We start from the raw sequence: 12,061 nt of genomic DNA on the forward strand, positions 1-12,061 counted from the left end.
CCAGGAATCACTTTATTCCTAAGAGGTGTGTGTCCCTGATCACCCCTTCTTCTCCTGTTGGCCTGACAATACTGTCTGGCCCTTTCAATTGATAGATGAAAGAATACACAATAATTAAAAGATACACGAGTTCTCTGAGATCAAGAGTGTGAATGTTACTTTTAAGCAATGAGGAACAATCAGTGACCAAGTGAGATGAAGTGTCACTAATGCAGCAGTGCAAGATCTTCTCTCAGAATCCTGGTTTTCCAGCTCCCCAGTGATTTCCTACTTCCCATGGCACACAATTCTCAACCAGTCCAAATACTCAGGAGGGTATCAGCAGGAAGCCCTCAGGATTCATAGTATACAAACCTCAACTTTGCCAGAATTGTGGATTAGAATGTGTTCTTTTTAATTAACAAAATTTAACTTCTAAAGAAGTTTAGTAACAGCAAACCTAAATGTAAAGTTCCTAGGCACACCCTGCTCACATCTACTCACAGCTCCTCCCACAATTAGGGAGCCTCAGGAGGGTGGTTCATTAGATACAGTCAAACCAACATGGACACTCACAGATCATAGACTACATAGGGTTGACTCTTTGTCCTGCACATTCTGTGGGGTTTGACTAATGTACACTAACATGTAACCACTAGTGTACTGTCACGCAGATTACATTCGCTGTCCTAAAAGTCCTCTTTGCTCTCTCTATTCATCCCTTCCTAGCCTACAAGCTCTTGGCAACAAATGGTCATTTCAGTCTTACCATAATGTGGCATTTTCCAGAATGTTACATATTGGGAATCCTACAATATGCAGCCTTTTTTGTTTGGATTCTTTCAATTACTAATATGCAAAGAATCCTTCATGGGTTTTTTCATGCTTTCAGAATTCATTTCACTTTAACACAAATAAGATTGTATTGTAAATTTACCACCATTTGTTTGTACATCAATCTATTGAAAGACTTCTTGCTGACTTCTGCTTTTTGTCAGTGATGAATCAAAATGCTTTATACACACATTTGCAGATTGTTGTGAGAACCCAAGTCTTCAATTCATTTGGATAATTACAGAGAGCACAACTGCTGGATCACATGGTAGATGTGACTACTAAAATGTCTTTCAAAGTCTCATCACCATGGCTGGAGGAGGTGGGTCACTGGTGATGTGCCCTGGAATCATGAGCTGAGCAACTTTCCTCCACTGGACCCTTCCCCCATCATCTGCTGCCTTGGCAAGACTCAAAGTAATGCAGTCAGCCATCTATGGACTGGGACATCCAAAATTGTGAGCCCCAAATAAACTTTCCCTCTTCCAATTTGTTCATGTCAGCTATTTTAGTTAACAAAAGTTAACTAAAACACACCAACAGTGATTAATAGTCCCCATTAAACCAAATCCTTGCCAACTTTTTAGTTTGATCAGTGGTTTGGTTTTAGCCATTCTATCTATGTGGAGTCTCATCTTGTTTTCAGTTTGTATCAGGGGATGGTGTACGATATTTAAGCATTTTTTCACGTGCTTATTTGCCTTTGAATGTCATCTTTGTTCAGATGTCCCTTCAGATGGTTGTGCCCAATTCTACTTGGGTTGTTCAATTCCATAATATTCCATTTTGAGAGTTCTTTGTATATTTAGAATAATGGTCCTTTCTCAGAGATGTCATTTACAAATGTTACTTCTAATGGATGGCTTGTCATCTCATTTCTTTGGTTATATCTTTTGCAAAATAGAAGTGTTCATTAATTAAAAGTAATTAAACAGTTCCTCCTTTTATGGACAGTGTTTCTGTTGTGTTTTAAAAGCTATTTTCTGAACAAGGGCATCTCGATTTTCTCCAAATTTTATAGTTTTGTGCCTTATGTGTAGATTTACATTCCATCTATGGTGACTTATCCTTCCTGGTGGGTCTTAGGTCTCCAACTAGATTCACCCTTTCATATGTGAATTTCCAGTTGTTCCAGTCACCCTTATTGAAAAACATCTGTCTTCTTCATTATATTGCCTTTGGGTTTTTTTGTTTTGTTTTGTTTTGTTTTGTTTTGTTTGTTTGTTTGTTTGTTTGTTTTTGTGAAACCCCAGTTGATTGTATTTATATATTTTAAGCCTTCTGTTCTGAACATCAATTGTCTACTCTTACACCAATATCATACTGTTGGGTCTCTGTGGGATCTGCACCTATCTTTCTTTCCTTTTCCTCTCTTGCTTCCACATAGGAAAGAAAACATACAACCTTTTAACCTTCTGACTTTGACTCATTCTGCTTCACATAATGATCTCTAGTTCCATCCACTTTCCTTCAAATGACATAATTCCAGTTTTCTTTATGACTGAATAAAAGTCCATTGTATATAATATACATATCATATACATATGTATATAAAATGCCACATTTTCTTTATCCATTCATCCACTGATGAACACCTGTGCTTGTTCTATAGTTTGACTATTATAAATTTTGTTGCTATAAACATGGGTATGCATATATAACTGTAGTATTATGACCTTAATTCTTCAGTATAAATACTGAGAAATGGTATAGCTGGGTCATATGATTGCTCCATATCTAGCCTTTTGAGAAAACACTATATGGATTTCCACAGTGGTTGTACTAATGATCTTTGTACTAATGATCTGTTGTACTATGATCTGTGGGGCTATTTTAAACTATATATATATATATATATATATATATATATATATATATGCACAAATATAATAGATAGATAGATATACATTCCTATTCATTCTTTTCTAAGGGAGAGAGAGAAATTTTTAATATTAATTTCTCAGTTTTTTGGTGGACACAACGCCTTTATTTTTTATTTTTATGTGGTGCTGGGGATAGAACCCAGTGCCCCGCACATGCCAGGCAAGCATGCTACCACTTGAGCCACATCCCCAGCCCTGCTAATCATTCTTTTTGCAAGGAATTGCATTTCTGTTCAGTATATACCTATGAGAAAATGCTAACTAGATACATGTTCCCTTTCAGTAAATTATGCCTGAGAAATGTAAAAATGGTTGAATCAATTTATAATTTTTTCTGACAATGCCACTTGCTTCACATTCTGGTCAACATTTTGTGTGTGTTTTTAAATTTTGATCATTCTGTTAGATTATAACAATTATATCTTATGGAAATTTTAATTTGTATTTTCATAAACCCTAATGATGCTTAGCACTTTTTGAGATGTCCTTTGGAAATATCAACTCTTTGTGAAAGACTATTGTATTTATATTTATAAATATCCACAATTAGTTTCCTTTGGTGTGTGTGGAAGTGGGGGGCGGGGTCTTGGGATTGAAGCCAAGGCCTTGTGCAGGTGAGACAATCACTCTAACATCTGAGCTCTATTCCCAGCCTGGTTTCCTTTTTTTAAAACTTTATTTAGTTAATTATATTTATGTGGTGCTGAGGATTGAACCCAGTGCCTCACACATGCTAGGCAAGCGCTCTACCACTAAGCCACAACTTCATCAACCCCGGCTTCCTTTTCTAACAACCACAAGTATTTAGAAAATGTTCTAGTATGTACAGAATTGTTTTACTTTGAAACATTTGAAATGGAAAAAGTGTCATTATATGGATTTTTCTGGCAGAAATACATAAGCTGAATTGAATAATTAGGCAACATCCAACAAGCTCAAAGGAAGGGGTATTTTATAAATATTGGGTCTAGGCTCTAAGATTGTCAAGGTCATGGTAAATTGGAAATATTTTAGTATGTATTTCCTAAAAACAAGACAATTTTTCTACATAACAACAATCAAGCCACCAGAATATAAAAATTAATATTGATGAACTGAGACTTACTAAACCTTATTCTCTTTGGTGTTTTATCAGTAAATCCCAGATTTTTTTATATCCAATGAAAGTTCATTTCAGAATCCAGAATCACATGGTACAACTGTGTGTCCTGTCTCTTCAGTTAACTTCAGTCTAGAACACTTCCTCAATCTTTCCTTGACTCCCATGACCTTGACAATCTAAGAGCCTAGACCCAATGTTTATAAAAGGCCCCTTCCTTTGAGCTTGTTGGATGTTGCCTATCATTCAATTCAGCTTATGCATTTCTGCCACACAGGTCCATATAATGCCACTTTTTTCCCCTCTATAGGTGACAATTTTGATTAGTTTCATTACAAATGATGTTCATCTGATTACTAAGAACGGAGAGGGAGATCCAAGATGGTGAACTTGAGGGAGGCTGCAATCCTTTTTGCTCCATAACTGGGGTTTCAAGCAGAGGAAATTCTGCTTCTCTGCAAGGCAGCCATTGCAGCCCACTGATTCCCGACTGTTTGCCCCCCCCCCGTTCATCTACGCAATTGGCCACACTCTACAAGCATGTTGCCTGCCTTTTGAGCACAAATCCTGACTGATCACTGCCTATCATCAGCCATTCGCCCACCTCTTGCCTGCTCATCACACAACAACTGATATCCACTCACAGATCGCCTGCCATTAGCCTACAGATTGTCTGCTCCCCACTACCTCCTGATGCCTGGAAGTCCATTGTCACAGTACCCACAGGTTTGGTTACATGTCCCCTGCCATCTTGGGATACCCACAAAGGCCTGAAGGTTTGCCGCCACCACTGCCACATCTCAGGGCATGGCCACCTCAGTTTAGGGACACCAGCCAGGGCCTGGAGATATATTCTTGGGGTACCTGCTGGTCTGGTTGCACCTGAGATTTTTCTGCTGGTTGTGCTAGTGGCTGCCATCTGGCTGCCTCTTTGCAGGGTCCCTCCTTTGTGTGAGCACATCCCTAGTAGTCTCTCTGCAAGTTGAAAAGGCAGTGAGATCTTGGGACCACAGCAAGTCAGAGCCTAGGGAATCTGAAGCCCAAGTTCATTAGATTGCATCTGGGTTTGTGTGGGCCAGTCTGGTTCTAGCAAGCCCATAGAATGCCAAAGACTAGGAGCAGTTCCCCCAAGGTGAGCACAGGTTGGTGAAACTGGAAAAAAACTGGGCTGTCTCCAGCTCAGTGAGTACTGAAGTGCACAGGGATGGGGCTGTCTACAATGGGTTAGAAAACTGGAAGAGTGTGTGAGATAATCTTGCTATCAGCTCACTCAACCAACTGGTCTGGCAGCCACCAGACTGGAGCTACCATCAAACTTCACACAACCCAGGGGAGAAGGGAAGCTGAGAAAATTTTTGAAAGCCGATGGAAACTACCTTTCAATTTTCTATTGAGACATTCCTTTTTGTTTCTTTTCACCTCTCACAACTCTACCATCTTTGATTCCAAATATTTTTATGCATCAATTTATTGAAGAGTGGGATGTCTGAATAGTACATGGCAGTTTTGTTGTGATCCTTTTTTTTCTTTTTTCTTTTTTTTTTTTAATCTGCACAGTAAAGTTACATGGGAATGCACAAACCCTTCCTGAACACGCTCTAGTCCCACGTTGCTGGAGAAGGTCACAATGAGAAGGGTGCTTCCCAGAACAAAAACCAACAATAGTCCCTTGAATCAACACAGAAACTTAGTCAATTCATATCTTCTTTAGGGCCACTGGGCTGGAACTCACACCAACCAATGTGAGGGAGATAAAATGTAGAACACCTACGTTCTAAAGAGATTACTTGCAAAACCCTGGACACTTGAGACACCAAGTTTTCTGGGATTCGAATACAATCTCAGTCCCTATCTTAAAGAATTATTTTCCTTAGAACAAAAGAACATCTAGTCACAAAATGGGAGAGCCATCTGCCTTCTAACAAGTGTGGACTTTTACAAATAAAGCTCGTTTTAATTATAATAATCAGCAAATATTAATTGTATAAAATAGTGGGTTTCCAACATATATATAAGGTACTTTGATAATATTTATCCTCCATATTTCCTTCTTCTTCCCAGTTGTGTCCTTTCCCTTCCCTAATAACACCCCATAACTTTCATGATATCTTTTTATTTTTTATAGATTCCACATAAAAGAGAAGACATGTAATATATGTCTTTCTAAAGTCTGGATCATTTTATTCAAAATAAGATTCTCCAGTTCCATCATTTTTTTTCCTAAATGTATGGAAGTCCATGGTTTCTATCTTCTTTTTGACAGAATAATTATCCATTGTGTTTGTATACCACATTTTCTTTATCTATTCATCTACTGATGGGTGTCTAGGCTAATTCCATAATGGCTATTGTGACTCGTTCCCCAATAAATGTGGGTGAGCAAGTATCTCTATAGTATGCTGACTTTGACTCCTTGGATACAGTCACACTGGTATAGCTGGCACCTACATTAGATCCACTTTCAAACTTTTAAGGAATATTCATACTGTTTTCCACATTGGCTGGACTTATTTATATTCCTAACATCAGTTTATAAAGTTTCATTTTTCCCTTCATCCTTTGCAAGATTGTTTTTTCCTTGATTATAACCATTCTACCGGGGTGAGATGAACTCTCAATTTTGTTTTTATTTCCATTTCTCCAGTGCTTAAAGATGCTGAACCTTTTTTAAAAATATGCATATTGGATATGTATACTTCTTTTGTAAGGAGATTGCCCAGCTCTTCTCATTCATTAATGAATTAATTGGTTATTTTGATTATATTTTTGAGTTCAATGATTATTCGGAAAGTACTCGTCCCTTGAAGAATAAGCTGACTGGCCCTAGAGCAGATTATGCTTAGTGAAGCTAGCCAATCCCTAAAAAACAAATACCAAATGTCTTCTTTGATATAATGAGAACAACTATGAACAGAGCAAGGAGGAAGAACAGGAAGAAAAGATTAACATTAAATAGAGACATGAGATGGGAGGGAAAGGGAGAGAAAAGGGAAATTGCATGGAAATGAAGGGAGACCCTCATTGCTATACAAAATTACATATAAGAGGCTGTGAGGGGAATGGGAAAATAAACAAGGAGAGAAAAGAATTACAGTAGATGGGGTAGAGAGAGAACATGTGAGGGAACGGGAGGGGGGATAGTAGGGGATAGGAAAGGTAGCAGAATACAACAATTACTAATGGGGCATTATGTAAAATTGTGGATGTGTATCCAATGTGATTCTGCAATCTGCATTTGGGGTAAAATTGGGAGTTCATAACCCACTTCAATCTAATGTATGAAATATGATATGTCAAGAGCTTTGTAATGTTGTGAACAACCAATAAAAAAAATAAAATAAAATAAAATTAGTGTCTAGTAAAAAAAAAAAAAAAGAATAAGCTGACTAATGTATTCTCCCAGGGCTGGGGTTGTGGCTCAGAGGTAGCATGCATGAGGCTGGATTTGATCCTCAGCATCACATAAAAATATGCAAATAAAATAAAGGTATCCTGTCCATCTACAACTACAAAAAAAATTTTATTAAATTTCTTCTCCCATGTGTAAATTGTCTCTCCACTTTCTTGGTTGTTTCCTTTGCTGCCAGAAACTTTTGAATTTGATGTAAAACCATTATTAATCCTTAGTATAATTTATTAAGCTATTGGAGTAGATGGCAGGAAACTGTGGCATCTTCCCACATATTAAAGTATTTCCACTACATTTTACTCAAGTAATTTAAAGTTTCAGGTCTTCCATTAAGGTCTTTGAATCCTATTTAGCTGACTTTTCTGCAGGGTGAGAGATAGGGATCCAATTTCAATCTTTTCTATATGGAAGTCTGTCTGCCCCAGCAAACTTTCCTGAAGAGGCTGTCATTTCTCCAATGTATAATATTAGCTGCTTTGTAGAAAATAAGATAACTGTAGATGAATGAGGTTATTCCTCATTCCTCTGTTGTATTCTATAGGTCTATGTGTATAGTTTTATGCCGATATAATGATGTCTTATCACAGTGTTTGTACAGTGTAATTTGAAGTCATGTATTTTGATGCCTCAAACATTCCTCCTTTTTCCCAGAATTCCATTGGCAATTTGGGGTCTTTTATACTTCCATATAAATTTTTTAGTTCTGTGAAAAATACCATTAGCATTTTAATTGATATTGCAGTGAATCCATAGATTGCTTTTGGAAGTTTGGCTATTTTAATAACCAAATCTTCCTAACCATGAATATTGGATATATTCCCATCCTCTTGTGTCTTCTGTTTCTTTCTTCAGTATTTGGTCATTTTCGTTGTACTGGTCATTCATCTCCTTTGTTATCTTTATTTTGAGGTTCTTATTTGATTTTTGTTTGTTTGTTTTTATGAGTCCAATTTTATTGGAATCACTTTTTTTGATGCTCAGTGAGTTTATTGTTAGTGTAAAAGAAAGCAATTGACCTGGTATGTTGGTTTTCATTCCTGCAACATAGGTAAAGTTCTCAGTTCCCAGAGATTTTTGATAGACTCTTCAGATTATCCTAGGTATAGAAGTATATCATCTAAAAGCATGGATAGTGTTATTTCATACTTTTCTATTTGTATACATTTTATTACTCTCTCTGCCTGATTGCTCTGTCTAAGGTGTCCAGGATTCTATGGAATAAAAACAATGAGAGTATACACCCTGTTTTTTATTTTTAAACATTTTCTTCAATTTTATCTTACTTATGTTTTATTTTATTCTTTTTAGTTATGATACAATACCAGGATATACCTTGATATAATCACAAAAGCATAGAACCCAACCCAATCCAATTCTGTCACCCAGCACAGCACCTCCAGCCCCCACTCCCCTCCTTCCAATCCATCTATCATACTTCATCATCATAGCAACTGGGCAATCTTGTGAAAGGAAACTTAAAAGAGACACAGAGACAAGACCAGAGAGCGGAAAGATGGCAGAATTGCAAAGAGGCCAAACTGCAGAGCTTTATTTATATCAATAGGTTACTTTAGGTCATTAGTGTCATAACTACATTATTGTTTGGTGTTCCTCTATTCCCAGGAGCTGAATGTCTGAAATCAAAGTCTAGGCTGATAAGACTCTAACCAAGAGTCTCTTCATGAAGAAAATGACATAGCAACTAGATACTACACCTGTATTAGTTATCTTACTAGCTTCTAGGAGAAGCTGCCAAACATTCCAAGCATGGGAAACAGAGTGCCAGAAACCCACTGAGAGTTTACTCACCAAAGGAACACTTCCCTGTATATTTCCACAGATAGAATCCCTAAAATCTTGTCCTGCACCTTTGCACAGAAAGTTCCCAGAGCAGCACAACCACAGGCATTCAAAGACCATAATCCAAGTCACGCCTCTCCACATCTCTCCCTTTTTATTATTTAAATATAACTGATGCATCTCTACTCTGAAGTGAAGGAACTTGTATCAGATGAGCTTGCAGCTGACTGTGAGAACAGAACACAGAATTAAGAGCAAAAAATAAGTCCTAAGAGATTCCATGCAGCATGTTTTAGCCTGTTTTATGAATTGAAACCATTCAGGTCATTTAACAGGTTTTTCTTTAAAACTGGCAGGAAATAACTTGGGAATCTTACTTTTTGTATGACTTGGATGTAATTGTGCATTTGTAAGAGATCTAAACTAACATTGTTATGATTCCAAACTCCTAATAGATGCATCTCTATCTCTTCTCAGTTCCATTAGGATCTATGTCATGGAAGAGGTGTTACACAAATAAACTGGCAAGTGACATGGCATTGTAATTGTTGTCCTACCTAAAGACTTTATATCTGATCATCCAAGCCAACTATAGTAACCTGTAAAGCATTCAACTTAGCTTCAAGTTTATTATCAATAGACTCCAGATCTCAGAAGGCTTTTAAAGTATTTTGTGCCAAAGGGTTACTTATAGGGAGCACTATATACCCATTTCCTTCTCTTTTTTAAATGTAAAAAAAATCAGTTACATGTCCCTTGTTCCAGTCTCATTCTCACTTCTGAGTAGGAAACTCTTATGGCTATAAGGGGAAATGAGCGATGACTGTTTTGGCTGCTTCAGGCTGAGAGGAGGTAAAGTGGGGAAGACAGTTTGGGTTTTCCTTTTAGGAATGTTTTGGCCAGTCGAGGGATATATGGTGAAAGTCTGGTTCAGAAAAAAAAAAACAGGCTGTAAAGTCATCTGTGAGGTGAGTGCTTCTATGAGAGAAACAAGAAGACATGAGTACGAGAATGAGATAAATACAAAATAAATAAATATAAAAATGACAAAGGGACCAGCAATTTTTTACCAGATGGGCAACAGCTTAGAAATTAGACTTCTGAGAGGCACTAACAGAAAATAGTCATAAAGTTTAAAATGATAATACAAATGAAATTAACAAGATAAAACTCATATTGAATTTTATAATAACTATGACCCGAGAAATATAACTTTTATGATTCCAAATCTTTACTTTAAACTTTAGTTTGAAGAAAACCAGAGTGGAAAAATGTCCCTTTAAGAACTTTATTATAAAAGATTTGTATACTTGGAAGATATGAACACATTTAGTATTCTAAGAGGCCAGTATCAACACCACAATTACACTGATGTTTTTAAATTTACCAAGTTTAGCTTTTAAAGAAAAATTTAGACTCCAAGCCAACTATAGTAGCCTGTAAGGCATTCAACTTATCTTCAAATTTATTATCAATAGACTCCTGATCTCAGAGGACTCTTAAGGTATTTTGTGCCAAAGTGTTAGTGATGGGGAGCACATAATAGAGTATAATACTCTAAAATAACAGTTGTTGTTTAACTAGAATTGTACAAACCCTAATTCCCTTAAGACTACTTTTTCTAAATCATAAAACTTTACAGACATAAGAAATTATCTTGATAGATAAAAACAGATTAATGTTTTAAGAAATCCTTATCATTTTAACACACAGAGGATTAAACTTTAGTTTATATCAAACATTAATATTAGACTTGGGAAAAACCTTGGATAACTTTAACTGATTGTGCTATTTATATATAGCCAATTTAGTTGCACACAAACCTTTTGAAATTTACGCTCTACAAATGTTACGTAAAATACGAAGACATTTTACAACTTTTTACTTTACATTTTACTTTACCGCACAAAAGACTTTCTTATCCAGAAACATTTCTTTTTCCTTCTACTTTCCATATTAAAAATCTTTCTACACCTAGAGCTTTCCTTATATCTCTTTTCTAGCTCTTGACCCCTCTTTTAAATTTACATTTTAAAACAGTCCTTATGAAACTTCTGAGTTTAGACAAATTACTCTACTTTAATAAAATGGAATATTTTGTTTTTTATGGTACCTTAATTAAAACCTAATTGAAATTTTTGAACTCTTTGTATATAAAATTATACCTGGTAGAATCTTAATTCTTAGTACACTTGTTTTACTGAAGACACAGAAAAAAATCAATATAAACCTTTTTTAACTTACTGATTTATGAAAACTCATATAATGTTTAAATATATTCCCCTGTGGAATTTTCAGATGTCTCCTCTTTAACAAACACATGTATAAAGATTGATTCCATCTACTGTAATCTAATTTACTAATTTTAACTGTAAAATCCAGGATATCAGACCAGTGTAGTTAACAGTATAAGCCATCAATTCGCTATTGAAGAAAAAAACTAGGAACAATCAATATTACATTTTAGACATTTTACAGAAACCAACACTTTATTGTCTGACCACTTAGAAAAACTTGAGTTAGTAATTTTAAAAACATCTTTACTCTCATCGGTTTACCTAATTTAAATTGAACTTCTTTTTTTTAAGTCACATGGTATTTGAATCATTTTCTTATTTAAATTTTAATTTATGAATGCTCATTTATCTATATGCCAATTTTGATACAATGTGCATGATAAATGGACACAAGCACATATGTAGAAACAACAATACAATACACAGGTGTACACACATACACAAAACAGACATGAAACAAATACCTTGTAGCTTTTTGTAGGTAGATTCCTACAGGTAGGAGGCAACAGGTAGACCCCCACCGGTAGGAGGTTTATTAAAACCTCTATTAGATATGACCTTTAAGAAATTAAAAGGGAGCCTATCAGACTTTTACAGTATGTCTTAAATATAGGGCGATCCTCTATACTTGGAAATATTAGGTGTAAAGCCTGACAGCTGTGGCAGACACAGAAATCAAATGTTCAGTTGGCCACTTATCTCCAGTAGCTATCAGACTTATTCCCAACACCACCATGTCAGTTACCATTTAGGATTTAGT

Source organism: Ictidomys tridecemlineatus, chromosome 1, assembly GCF_052094955.1.
Source record: "Ictidomys tridecemlineatus isolate mIctTri1 chromosome 1, mIctTri1.hap1, whole genome shotgun sequence".
NCBI classification, from domain to species: domain Eukaryota; kingdom Metazoa; phylum Chordata; class Mammalia; order Rodentia; family Sciuridae; genus Ictidomys; species Ictidomys tridecemlineatus.